Genomic DNA, 14,355 nt, shown 5'->3' on the forward strand with positions numbered 1-14,355 from the left:
TATTTTAAAGGTTTATAGTATGTTCTTTGTAATATGATTTTAATAACTATTATGATAAGTGCATACATCAAAATGTTTTAAAGGCTACTTTTGCAGGACCTTTTACCCAGTAATATGCTCATGTGATTTTAATGATGTTTATAGCAAGTGTGTGCAAGCCTTTTTATTCCGCTTATACATGCCATTATGGCTGCTGTTTTATTCAATCAATTTCCTCTGTAATGTTGTAATGCTTTTATGACTAAATTGTCAAATAAAGCTGTTGAAAATGGTATGTGAGTGGTTTTGTGAATCTGTGAGTGGGTGTGGGTGTGTCAGTAGCATATGGGTGTGCGAGTGGATGTGTCAGTGGTTGTGTGGGTGTGTGAGTGAATGTGTGAGTGTGGGAATGGGTGTGTGATTTTTTTGTGGATCTTTGCATGGGTGTGTGAGTGGCTTTATGGATGTATGAATGGGTGTGTGAGTGACTGTGTATGCCTGTGAGTAGGTGTGTGCGTGGTTTTGTAGGTGAGTGGGTGTGTCAATGGCTGCCGAGGTGTAGAGTGTATGTGTATGAGTGACTGTGTGGATCTGTGATTGAGTATGTCAGTGGTTTTGTGGGTCTTTGACTAGGTGTGTGAGTGACTGTATTGATGTGTAAGTGTGTAGGAGTGGTTGTGTGGCTGTGTACTTAGGTATGTGAATGAGTGTGTGATTGGGTCTGTGGATGGTTTTGTGTGTCTGTGACTGGGTGTATGATCAGTTATTTCAGTCTGTGAGTGGGTGTGCCAGTGGCTGTATGGATATGTGAGTGGCTGAGTGGGTCTGTAAGTGGGGGTGTAAGTGGTTTGGGGATCTGTGAGTCGTTGTGTGAGTGGCTATATGCATGGGTGAGTGGTTGTGTGGATATGCAAGTGGATGTTTGAGTGAGCAAATGGGTATGTCAGTGGGTGTGTGAATGGCTTTTGGTTCTGTGAGTGGGTGTATGAATGGCTGTTTGTGTGTGTGAGTTGGTGTGTGAGTTGTCGTGCAGGTATGTAAGTGGATGTGTGAGTGTGTGCATCGGTGAGTCTGTGGGTGGTTATGTGGGTCTGTTAGTAGCTGTGTGAGTGGCTGTATGGGTATGTGAGCTAGTGCGTGAGTGGCTATGTTGTTGTGTGAGTTGCTGTTTGGGTGTTTGAATGGTGTGTGAGCGGCAGTGTTGGTCTGTGAGTGGGTGTGCCATTGTTTCTGTAGGTGTGTGAGTGGGTATATGAGTGGCTGTGGGGGTGAGTAGGTGGATGTGTGTGAGTGAATGTGTGCTTCTGTGAGTGGATGTGTGAGTGGCTGTGTGAGTCTATCAGTGGGGTTGTCAGTGGTGGTATGGGTGTGTGAGTGGCTGTGTGGTTCTGTGAGTGGGCATGCCAGTGGTTTTGTGGGTCTGTGTCTGGGTATGTGAGCAGATGTATGGATTTGTAAGTGGATGTTTTGGTCTGTGAGTGGGTGTGCAAGGGTTTTTGAGGGTATCTGAGTGGGTGTGTGAGTCATTGTGTGGGTCTATAAGTGGGTGTGTGAGTGTTTTTTGAGTCCATGAGTGAGTTTGTCAGTGGCTGTATGGATGTGTGAGTGGCTGAATGGGTCTATGAGTGGGTGTGTCAGTGGTATTGTGGGTCTGTGAATGGGTGTGTAAGTGCCTGTATTTGTGGAGAGTGGTTGTGTGGATGTGTAAGTGGATGTTTGAAGTTTGTGAATGGTTGTGTGTGTGGGAGTGTATGTGTTTTTAGTTCTGTGAGTGGGTGTGTGAAAGGCTGTATGTGTGTGTGACTGGGTGTGTAAGTGGTTTTGCAGGTGTGTAAGTGGATGTGTGAGTGTGTACATGGATGGGCCTGTGGGTGGTTTTGTGGGTCTATTAGTGGGTGTGTTAGTGGCTCTATGGATGTGTGAGGGTATGTGTGAATGGTTATATGATTGTGTGAGTTGCTGTATGGGTTTGTGAGTGGGTGCATGAGTGGGTGTGTTAGCCTGTGAGTGGGTGTTCAATTGTTTCTGTAGGTCTGTGAGTAGGTGTGTGAGAGTCTGTATGGCTGTGTGCATCTGTAAGTGGATTTGTGAGTGGTTTTGTGAGTCTTTGAGTAAGTATGCCAGTGGCTGTATGTGTGTGTAAGTAGCTGTGTAGGTCTGTGAGTGAGCATACCAGTGGTTTTGTGGGTCCTTGAATGGGTTTGTGATAGGCTAAATGGGTGTATTAGTGGCTGTTTTGGTCTTTGAGTGGGTGTGCAAGTGTTGTTGAGGATCGCGGAGCGGGTGTGTGAGTGGCTGTATAAGCATGTAGGGGGTAAGTGAGTGGTTGTGTGGGTGTGTGTGGGTGTGAATGGGTGTCTAAATGGTTTTGACAGTTTGTGATTGAGTGTGTGATTGACTGTATGGCTGTGTGAGTGGTAGTGGTGGTCTGTAAGTGGCTTTTTGAGTGGTGATGTGGGTCTGTGAGTAGTGCTGTGGGTCTGTGAGTGGGTGTTTAAAGGGCTCTATGGGTGTGTGATTGGCTGTATGGATGTTTGAGTGAGCATGTAGGTCAGGTCTCTGAATTGGTATGTGAGTGTGTGAATGGGTATGAGTAGGTTTATAAGTGGGAGTGTGGATGCATGAGTAGGTGTGTGAGTTGCTGTATGGGGGTGTGATAGAGCGTGTGAGTGGGTCTGCGAGTAGGTGTATTTTTTATTGGGCTATAGATCTGCTGATTCATTGCGTATTCATAGAGGGGCCACGCTGAGCACCACGGTGAATCTGTCGATCCTCATGAGCCCAAAAAAACAGACATTTTCTGAAAGTTTCATGCCCAGGAGGGGTCCCTCACAGTCACCTCCATCATTCTCATGGGGTCTGGGTCCATCTCTCCTGAACACTTCTATCATTTTTCAATTTTATTTTCAGCTCCCAGGACCATGTCCCAATATACAAAATGGTGGCAACAACTTTCCTCTCAGGTTGCAGACAGCCAATCATGGTATTGCTGTTGGTGTGTGGATCTGCGGATCCACCGCAGTAGATCTGCAGTGGATCTGCATCTCTAGATATACTTGCATCTTTTTTTTATTTAAAAACTCTAAAAATACTGAAAAGAGGTACATCAAATTACAAAATGCACTCTTTCTTGACCAAGATCGAGCTTTCTGCCAAATTTGATGCAATTCCATTCAGCACTTTGGGCTGTAGTCATGTTCAAAATCGGAAATTGCATGGGGAAAATGAGTTTTGGAACCCACCCCCGTTTTCTCGGCCCCTCTTGACAAATCACCTCAAGACTTTCCAGGCAGCAGCTGAACTGACTGGCACACCAGGTTTGAACATTTCATGAAGATTTGTCAATCAGCACCAAACCTATTAGCAAAATAAAAACTGCATTACCTATGCACACTAGTTCCTCACTATAATTACCTACTGGCAACCGCCAGTAAGCAATTCCGCTTTTTTTAGCTTCTCAATTTTTGCATTCTTTTCTTCTTATCACTCCCTTTAAATCTCGTTCTGCTTCTTTCTCTGATTATTTAACTTATGTCTCTTTTTGCATGTTGTTTGTCTTTACATTTTCTATCTCCCCATCTAAACTTCATTGAAGATTATTTAATCAATCAAGAAAAGCTTTATTCGACTGTATAGTCATAAAAGCATTGCTGATAAAAAAATTAAGACAATCAAAATTACAAGAAGTTAAAACCTGAGTTAAAACATTTGTGCAAATAAGCAATCAGGACCGTCATTGTGTTAGACATAGACTAATAAGACAGAATTCAAAGCAGTATTAAAACAGGACATGTAAAACAGTCTCTAGCACATTATAAAAGGACACCATGGGGCCAGGTGAGCTCAGTCCTATAAAATAGTGGGGGATTTCGTCCTGTACTTTATCCAGCCCTGATTTCTTTAGAACGTGTAAGCCACATCCACCTCAGAAATTTAGCCACCGGAATAGCATACCTTGGAGATGGATAAGTGCAAAGGATATGCAGGGCTGTGTTATGTGATCTTGTACCCAGGTTCTTGCAACAATGAACCAGCCAGGCTTCCCTTGGGCCATCATAAGCAGGGCAAACAAAAAACACATGCACAAATGATTATACTAGTGTGGCACATATGTGATATTTGTTATACCTACTAGTGGACCATTTAGATATAAAACACTTCAGGGGCAGAGATCCAGATCTAAATTGAAAATAAAGTTTATGGTCCATGGGCTTCTCAAAGACATCCCAGTATGGCTCAAAACTTGGTGGGCATGGTTTAATCTGGAGAAAAAGCCCAGAGAGGGTAGTCAGGTGAAAGCGCTTAAAGTCATCTTGCACAACCATTTCCCAGTAGGTTTCTTTAAGACTATTTTTGTTGGGAACATTTCTGTGGAGTCCCACAGATGTGATAGGCCCATTTTATTAAGCAAACTTCTCAGTTCATGCAGCCAACTAATTTTATGAAAGCCCTCCAAATTTAAGATGTCCCTCAAGCCCTGTGTAAACACATCCAGTTCCTGTGCGCACCAAATTCTACACCAGAATAAAATTGGCCGTAGTCTGGCTAAGTCCACCAAGGCTTTCCTACCTAGATCGTTCCTTAAATGGAGCGTGGGTGTACTTTGTGGCGTACTAGTGATAGCGCGCAGAAAGGCATTCACAGCTGTTGTTAGCTGGACCAAATTTTCAAGGCCCCAAAGCTTGGCTCCATAAAGAACTGAACTCACCACTTTGGTGTCATAGATTTAGAGTACCTGGCTTAGGGGCTTTGTAAAAGAGGTTTTAAGTTATTTTATGAGGGTTCCGGCTAGCTGCCTGTGCTTTAGTGCCATGGCTTCGATATGTGGCTTCCACCTCATGTTCCGGCTAGCTGCCTGTGCTTTAGTGCCATGACTTCGATATGTGGCTTCCACCTCATGTCCTTCTGCAGTTTGATGCCTAGATAGACGAAAGTGTCAACCTGCTTCAGGGGTAACCCATCCATCATCATTCTTCCTTTAAACGATCTGTGCTGATTGAATGCCATGACCATAGTCTTAGAGGAATTGACCCTAAGATCCTTCAGGAGACAGAACTCTTCAAAGCTCTGGAGGTCAAGCTGCAATCCGCCCGGTGTTTTCGAGATTATCAGCATGTCGTCTGCAAACATTAGAATGGGGATTTTCTTCCAGCTAAGACAGGGGCATCAGTGTTGATTGCATCAAGGAAATTTGCAACTCCATTATTAAAAAGGGAGAACAATGTGGGAGCCAACACACTCCCTTGGTGAACACCCTTTCGCACCGGAAAAGGATCTGTCTTTTTTCCATCCGCCCCCCAGCGTATTTGTGCATAATTATCCTCATGGAGGGGGACAATCAGGGAAAGTAAATCAAGTGGCATCCCCATCTCCTTAAGGACCTCCCACAGTTATTCCTTGAGACCAGGTGGATTAAGGGTCGCTGAAGTGCTGCCTTTGCCGATAATAATAGTTCACCAGTATATAAGAACAAAATGGAGGACCTGGTCAATTGTAGTGATATGGGCCCTGAAGCCTGTCTGGAGTGGGTCGAGGATGGAATTAGCCTCAATCAATGCCTGGACCGTGGCCAAAGCAAGCCTGGCAATCACTTTCTGTATAGAATCCATAAGGCTTATTGGATTTTAGTTACCAGGTATCGATTTGTCACCCTTTTTTATATATGGGGATTATATCCGTCCCCCGCCAGGTAGCTTGTGATGGTGCACCTTGGGCTATAGCGTTGGCAAGTAATAATATATAGTTGGACAATTTTTGTCTATCATGCAGGAAATTATCTGCAGGGATACAATCTAGCCTGGACGCTCTACCCCCTATTAGGGCGCTAACTGCTCCACTAACATCGGCCTCATCGAATACCCTACCGGCCAGGAAAGGATAGATCAGGAATAGTGATTTGTCATTTGCTTCGTCATCAGTGTATTGGGTGGCAAAGTGGCATACCCATACGTCATGTTCAACGTGATTTTCCGGTGGCTGTGCCATTCCAACCTTACCCAATTTTAAGACATTCCAAAACCACTTGGGGTTATTACTATCACAAGCGCATTTTAGTTCCTGCCATCTACTCTCATCCCAGGATTTTTTGGTGCAGTGAACGGCATCCTTATAGGTAGTCCTGGTGGAACATACTCTCTCCACGGCACTGGTCTTAATTGCTTCCCCTAGTGCCTTATGAGCACGCCTGTATTCATGGTTGTACCCATGATGATGATTGGGTGTGGAAGCTCTCGCTCTGGAACTAGTCTGTTTTAAAAAATGTCCATGAATTTTTTAAAAAAGTATGTTGTGCAACAGTTTGAGTTCATTTACCGATTATGGGGAGTTGAGGCTTATCTAGATCTGACTTACTGTAAACTCGAGCTCACTATTTATGATTGATGATATTTCTAGGCAAGCTATAATCCTGGACCACTTTACTCTGCACATATTATTTGTGGCTACGAGGTCACTTGTGATGGGTAAGCTAGCTGGTTGAACTGGTTCACTAAGGTCCCTAAATGTGAACTGTGAGCAGAGGGGATAATGATCACTCTCTAGGTGCGCCTGAATGGCCATATCCTCAAGAGCATGCCATAGGTTCAGACTGACTAACAGGTAGTCGATGCGAGTGGTAATAGTTGTTGAATGTATTTGAGCCTAGTCTGTCTGAGGTGTTTTGACCATTGGCAGCTCTTAGGCCATGCTCCAGGGAGAGAGCTTTTATTTGAATAGTGGCCTCAGTCCACTGTTTAATTGGATGTAACTCCAAAAGTGGGACACCCCATTGTTCATCCTCCTCCCTTGCTAGATTGTTGTCTTTGACATAGAGCGGTTCAAATGTGGTATTTAGATCCCCGGCAACTATGGCTCTTCATTGCCCTGAGATGTTGTCTAAGAGCCCCCCAAGGTATTGATAGTATCAGAACTTTTCCCCCAGCCTCCGGTCTTTAGCGTATACATTGAAGATAGTAAGAGATCCATGCGGCCTGAGCACCACCCTGATTGCATGAATGTCACTCCACTTGGAAGGTAGGACCCAGATTCTAAGCCCTATATCTTATCTAACCCAGATTGTGAGAACCCCTGGTGGTCGTCCCATGACACCCATGGTAACTGGAATATGATAGTTTAGGCAAAGTTTAGGTAAATATTATTATATGATCTCTCTCACAAGGATAGCACAATTAGAACAGCAAAGACAAGTAAATTCTGCCTACAAAAAGAAAGTTAAAAAAGTAATAAATGCCTTCAAGTATATCAGTCTCATTTTTTTATCAGCATCATGGGCCCTCATATTCCTCAGGGCACAAAAATGTAAATATAGAGGATGGGGGTTACTCTGATTAAAGAACAAATGTGGCAGATTTTAGGCAAGTTTTATTCCATATATTTAAAAAAATTGTCAAGTACTAAACACTAAAGTTTTCTTCTAGACTTCCCGAAGAAGCGCTGAGTCTTCCCTGTAGTCATGGGGTTGCCCTACAATATAGGCGGAATGACCAACAAGGGAAAAACGTCCTGACATCCTGCAAGTCTTTCTTGATGAGGCAGCACAGTAATCATAATAATATCAAGTCCCCAACTCCCCTAAAGGAACGGGAAAGAGAAAAGAGCCTGAATCAAATCCAGAAAAATATTCAACTGAAGTTCCAGCTGTAAGACTATGTCAATAATATGAGATCTAGGTCAATAATGTAAGAAAATGGCAGCCACACAAAAAATAAGCCATTGAATGCACTAAGATGCATCCCTTATTTAGATTTGACTCTGTATGTATGGTCTTCATGTACTGACCTCGAAGAAAAACACTATACTGCCTAATGATTTGAGATTTCTGCACCACAAACAACATACTGACCTCCATCTTGAAAAGGGCTGGGTATACGTCTTAATCATGTTTTCAATGAGGCTAGTATGTGTAAAATTGGTTAAGAATTGAATAAAGCAAGGAATCATGTAGTTGTGAAGATAGGTGGGTTTATTAAAACCTCATCCCATGAACAGCCAACAGCAACTGACTTGGTAAGAATCTCCAAGAGAGTACATTCTCAGAACAAAGAATGTGGGTAAGGAACATGGAGATTTAAAGGGGAAGTATGCAAAACATCACACATCTCCCTCTTATACAAAAGGAAAAGCAAACAAAACACCAGAAAAACAACACAGAGTAAAAGCTTAAAGAAACACAAACTCAAACATAGTCCTTCAAATAAGAGGGAGCTTTCCGAGTTCTTTGACTTTTCCTAGAAGGAAACGAAGACCTGTGAAAGGAAAAGTTAGTGCCCAAATGAGTACCATTGCACAAATTATCATCATGAGCAGAAACATAAGAAGATAACAAATTAGGATTAACAACTACTATTCGACTCTTATTCCAAATTCTTCCATCATCAATCTTAACAGCATTTTTTAAAGATCTTAACAACAGACCTAGTGTCGGTGTACTTTGACCAAGGTTTACATCCCACAGGGGTCTTTATTCTTACAAAGTCACCCACTTTGACCTCACATGAAAACACACGTTTCCTAAGATCAAAGTTTGTCTTACGAGCATCTTGTTTGAGTACTTCCTTAGTTCTCCAATCACCAACATCATTATTGACAAGACCTTTGTTAAGGCACATCCATCCAGGACACATCAACGTGTTGGGAGCCCTCCCCTTGAACAGCTCAAATGGGGACCTACCAGTAGTAGAATGGGGGGCAAAATGATAAACATTAATCCTGTCCTGCAGAGTGGACTTCCAATCTAAGCCAGAAGAGCGAGCAAGCTGTCCTATTAACTCTCTCCACTGCACCATTTGTTTCAGGATGGTAAAGTGAACACCTTTTATGATTTATACCACATTTTTTTAAATAGTCAACGAACAAGGAGGAACAAAATTGGGGACCATTGTCAGATAGAAGACTGTTAGGAAAACTTTCCTTATTAAATAAAGATTCTAAAAATTTTATGACAGAATAACAGAGGCCGCAGAAACTAGGCCAAACGGCATTCTTTTGAACTTAAACGTACCCATAGGTGTAATGAAGGCAGTTAAGTCTTGGCACGAATCATCTAATTCTACCTGGTGGTAGGCAGAGGCAAGATCAAGAGTGGTAAAATATCTCGCTCCTTCTAAAGTACAAATCATTTCATCTATGTTAGGAAGTGGGAACCTATCAACTACCACCTCCTTGTTTAGTGACCTCAAATCAATGCAAAGACGAATTTCGCCTGTGGGTTTCTTCGCTATAACAACAGGAGCAAGCCATTCTGTAGCCTCAACTGGTACAATTATGTTACTCTTGATAAGCTTATCCAACTCCTCTTGTACTTTAACCTGTTCAGAAAGAGGAATTCTCCTAACTTTGGCTACAACGGGGAGAGCATTACCTTTCAATTTAATTAAATGTTTATATCCACGCAAGCACCCTAAATCATCTTTAAAAACATTGGGAATTTTTTTTAGCTAGATTCAAAGATAAGTTTGCATCACTTGTAGTACTGGGTGTATCAGATATTTCTTGTATTTGAACTTGAGGAGAAGCATTGGGATCAAGGGTAACACCCAACTGTCGTTGATGTAACCAACCTAACAAAGCATCACCTTTTTTTGAAACATATATTTTTCCCACAATTATGCGAGAGCCCAGTTCAATTTCAGCCAAGAAATATCCCAACATAGAAATTGGTTTTTCACTATAACCTAAGGGAACAATGTCACATTTAAACATTTTTACATTCTTCGCAAATAAATCATTAAACATTTTCTCATTGATGATAGTTATCTTGGAGCATGAATCAAATTTTAAGTTTACCATGTTATTTTCTACTTTGACCAAAAACGAAGGATGATCAGATTCATCATCATTCACCTCAAAACAGATGGATCTTACTTGAGGTTGTGGCCACCTTCTCCTAGAATTATCACCGTTTTGTGATTTTGACCTGCAAAATTTAGCATAGTGACCTTTTTTATTACATAGATTACAGGTTGTTTTTAGAGCAGGACAAGTAGGAGAATTGGCTAAATGGTTAATTTGACCACATCTAAAACATGAAAATCTAACATTTGAAGAATTCATATGTCTAAATGCTCTCTCTTCCGAATTTGCTCCATCAGTTTTTTTAACTTGACAAATCGTCTCATCAACTTTTACATCCTCTTTTGAATTGGAAACAGAAGGTTTGTCTTTATCCTTTTTAAGTTCTCCAACACATCTTGTCATATGTTCAACCTGTTTTGCAATCGTTATTACTTCTTCGAGAGGTGGCTCATCCTTTAACCAAAGTTCCTTCCTTATATCATCATGAGCACATCTTAAAACAAACTGATCACGGATTCTCTCATCAAGGGATTGACCAAAATTGCAAGAGGAAGCAAGTTTCCTCAAAGACGACACATAGTCTTCCACGGACTCATCTTTCTTTTGTTCCCTCAGACCAAAATGGTATCTTTCCATAATCGTGCTGAGTTTAGGTAAGTAATGTCTATCTAGTTGTAGGATAGCTATCTCATATTCATTCAGATTTCTTTGTTCTGCAGCCGAAAGATCAGGTAAATGTTCAAGAACATCCTGACCTTCTCCTCCTAAGCAATGTAACAGAAGTGAATGTTTTCTTTCTGCACTGAGATTTGTTCCACATACTCTTGCATAGTTTGCAAAGATCTTTTTCCACTTCTTCCACTTCACATTTGGTTCACCAGGACTGGTTAAAAAGAACGCCGGCTGAGTAACATTTTGCATCTTTGTATCGGATTTTGCACTTAAATATTTAAATTACCAGGTAAGTTAAAAGAATCTTCTGCTTTCTTCCCTTTTTTTTTTTTTTTAGAAACGAGTGACCATTTATTTACTAGAGACCTTTATCAAACATACAGAAATCTTCTTATATCTCTTAGAATTTTCTTTTGTAACTAGAAATTCAGTCTCCTTGGCTTAATAAAGGATTGAGAGTGTTCATTAGACTAACATTCACCCCTATAATTATGAAATCATAATGCTTTTCATTATAATAATATCCTCAGGGAGTAGAACACACAAACAAAAGACTTGTTCTTTCTTTCAGAATTTTCCTTTAGTTGAAATTCTTTAAATTGTCAGTGGTGTTCCAAAAGAATAGATTCTTAATGTGTGTGTCAAGCAGAATCTGCCGATATGCAGCGTTCTAATCCGATCGTTCTAATGCGCTGAAACGCAGCGTACTGGAAGAGTTGAATCGCTTCGCGCTGGAACGCAGCGTAGTTGGGGAATTGAAACGCAGCGCACGGCTTCCAAATGGATAGCGTCTGTCTTATGCACGCGCAGCTTGGTCTTGAGTGTTGCGCGAGCAAGAAAGAACGTTGAGCTCGCGTTTAAGCCAAAATCCCTTTTTTTTTTTTTTTTCGATCAATTAAAGTTCCCAAATTTATTTTAATTTAAATGTTTTCCTCCCGCTCTCCTCACCGTGAAATGAATGTCGAATCAGCCGCTGGGAAGTCAACGCTTCTCTTCTTATATTGTAGTTCTGCCGCTGGAGGAGAAAACGAGGTAAAATTTCTTTGCTAAGTTGTTCTGGTTGAGGTGTTCTCCAATCGTCGCCAGTGGAAAAATTGGTTAAGAATTGAATAAAGCAAGGAATCATGTATCATGTACATCACAGTATGGTGCTCACGAAGCAAAGAAATTGTCCATCTAAGATCCAGCTTGGCATTTCATGAACACACTGGTGCCATACGTATCCCAAGCGCTGAGTAGCTCTCAGTATTCCTTCTAAGCCAAGAGGGCTCAAGAATAAAAACTAGAAGACTTTCTATCCATGTAGGTACTCGCCCAAATGGAGACCATGACATCTTAAGACACACCTTTTGTCAACACGTTCAGTGATTTCCCTCTTTATCCTGCGTAGGGTGGCCTGTGCTGAGCCTTTAACTTTTTTCTCGGCACAGATGACACAGAATTAAGATGGACCTGGTGATGCTCTACAAGATATCAATTTAAAGTCTACTTGTACCAGTGAAAAAATCGGAGCCAACACCAACATCTGCTTTTTCAAAATGCCTCAGTCCAGTCAAGTGACCTTCATGGAAGTGGAAAGTGTAATGTACCAATTAGGCAAATCTGTAAGAAAAACTCATGCTTCCTGCAGCACAGCACAAAGTTCCTGGAGTGATAGTGGGAATGAGTTAATTATTGAATGCTGGAATCACAACAACCACAAAGTGTCTTAAAAGAACTATGTTGCCCTAAAACCAAGACGTTAAATTTCCAAAAAGAGCCTTCTGGTAGACAACTCGAAACATTTGTATCTAGGAAGAAGGGTCTGAATAACACATTATCCAAGCTGGGAACAGAAGACAGACATCAAAGAGGGATACATGTGGAAACTTAGGATCAATATAGTAGTGTACCTCACTAATCGCAGTCCACGATGAAAGAATATATTTTCCTTTGGCTAGTACTGTATAAGAAAAACAATAGAAGGATGTACCACATCTTGCATTTCTACTGATGATATAATTACTCGTGAAATTCTTAGAATAATGAAAAAATATATGATCACCAGGCCCGGACTGGCCGTTGCGGGCACCGGGCAATTCCCCGGTCGGCCGCAAGGGTGGGGGCCGTTTTTGGGCCCCTGGGGGCCGTTTTTGTGACAGGGCCGTTTTTGCAGCAAAGCTGCAAAATCGGCCCTGTAATAAATTCGGCGGAAAAGCGGCCCTGGTAAAGAGCTTGGTGGCATCCCCCTCCCACCCCCAGGGGGAGGAGGGGGGGCCGGCCGAGCACTTTGCCAGGGCCGGTTTTGGTTCCCAGTCCGGCCCTGATGATCACAAAGAGTAAAATGGTGAACACTTGAACAAAACCCTGTTGCACAGATGGCTTCTTCTCTTGCTTGTGAACATCTAAAAAAGAATGTGTCAGACTGTTTGAATCCAGTGAGCCCAGGTGGTATAGGAAGTATAAAGATAATACATAATATACCATAATTTCTAGATCTGCCTGCATCTATCCCCACTGCATTAATTGCCTTTATGAACACTATGTCAAGATTTATTGATAAGTTGTTATTTTTTTTTATAGTATACATTATTCTTATGCTCATTTTTTGAACATTAGCAAAGGGTTAAGTGCCAAAAGAATAGATTTACCTTACATAGGAATAACTCATACATTCTGCTTGCTGGCATTGGCATTATGATGTTTATATGTCTGTGTGAACGCCCTTTTTCTCATGTCATCTTTGATAAATGTGGGTCCATATTACTGAAAGGGTGCAGTTTCCCTATTTGTGCCATGGAGCACACTTTAAGCACGTGCAGCACAGGCGCAAACACGGAAAGTGTGCCCTATTATGAAGAACGTGCTGCCCCCAGGGCAGTTCATTCAGGAGATACACACAGCAAATGTTTAAAAGCTACTCCATGTTTCTCTGTGCAGGCGGCAACCCGCCTGAACTATTAGAAGGGATTTGAGACCCCCTTGCTGGTGGGTATAGTGAGTGACTACACCTCAATGCAGGGGAATGTCTAGCGGGGTCCATGGGACCCCCTTTCTTCCCTTGAGAGGGCTGCCCTAAGGAAGCGAGCTGATAGTGCACCACCTTGTATTGGAGCTGTCAGTGCATCTTCTAAGGGCATGTTTGCCTCTCCAATCACATATGTGATACAGTGCGGCCACAGATACAAAGTGACTCCCTCATTTGCATGGGGTACAACACCCTCTCTTGATCGTGCTGGTGCTACATGTGCGCGAGCACTACCTATATTACAGAAGGGGCCGCACAAGCATCTGTGTCCCCTTCTGCAATATCAAGGTACCCTGGGGAACACAAATCGGGCACAAACCCCCCTTGAGCCTCCAGAACACTTTATATAATATGGCCAATGGTCTTTAATCAACGTTATGACCCTGGCAAGGTTACTCGATGTGTGATTAGAGACAGCAGTCAAAAGAGCCATATATTTAGTATACGGTCTTCAAAAGAATTGCTATGGTAAGAAATGAAATCGCTGTTTGGTAAAGTTTGAATGCAAAAAATTAGGAAAATAATTTTCTAATAGGTTAGTGGTATATCTAGAGAGGAGGAGTTAAGCATAAGTAATGCATTGTATAATTGTTAATTTCCAAGGCACATACATATTTAAAGTTCATATTTCTGTCTGGAGAATGGTTCTGGCTTGCTTGTTTGGAGGCAATGAACGAGAGGTGAGGGAGTTTAAGGAACACCCATCTACAAATAAATTTCACTAAAAAAATCTGTAAAGGTTTTCTACGTGTGGAACTTGCAAAGTTAAAGCAACTTTTCGGGCCATTTGATGCAGCACTCTCACTGTCCCTGAACCCCAAGCAAATGGAAATTAACTGCTGTTGCTTGGTCAATTATTCAGGCCTCTCCCCTTGGTGTATCCATGACCCTGCTCAGAGCCAGAG

Source organism: Lissotriton helveticus, chromosome 12 (genome assembly GCF_964261635.1).
Source record: "Lissotriton helveticus chromosome 12, aLisHel1.1, whole genome shotgun sequence".
In the NCBI taxonomy this organism is placed as follows: domain Eukaryota; kingdom Metazoa; phylum Chordata; class Amphibia; order Caudata; family Salamandridae; genus Lissotriton; species Lissotriton helveticus.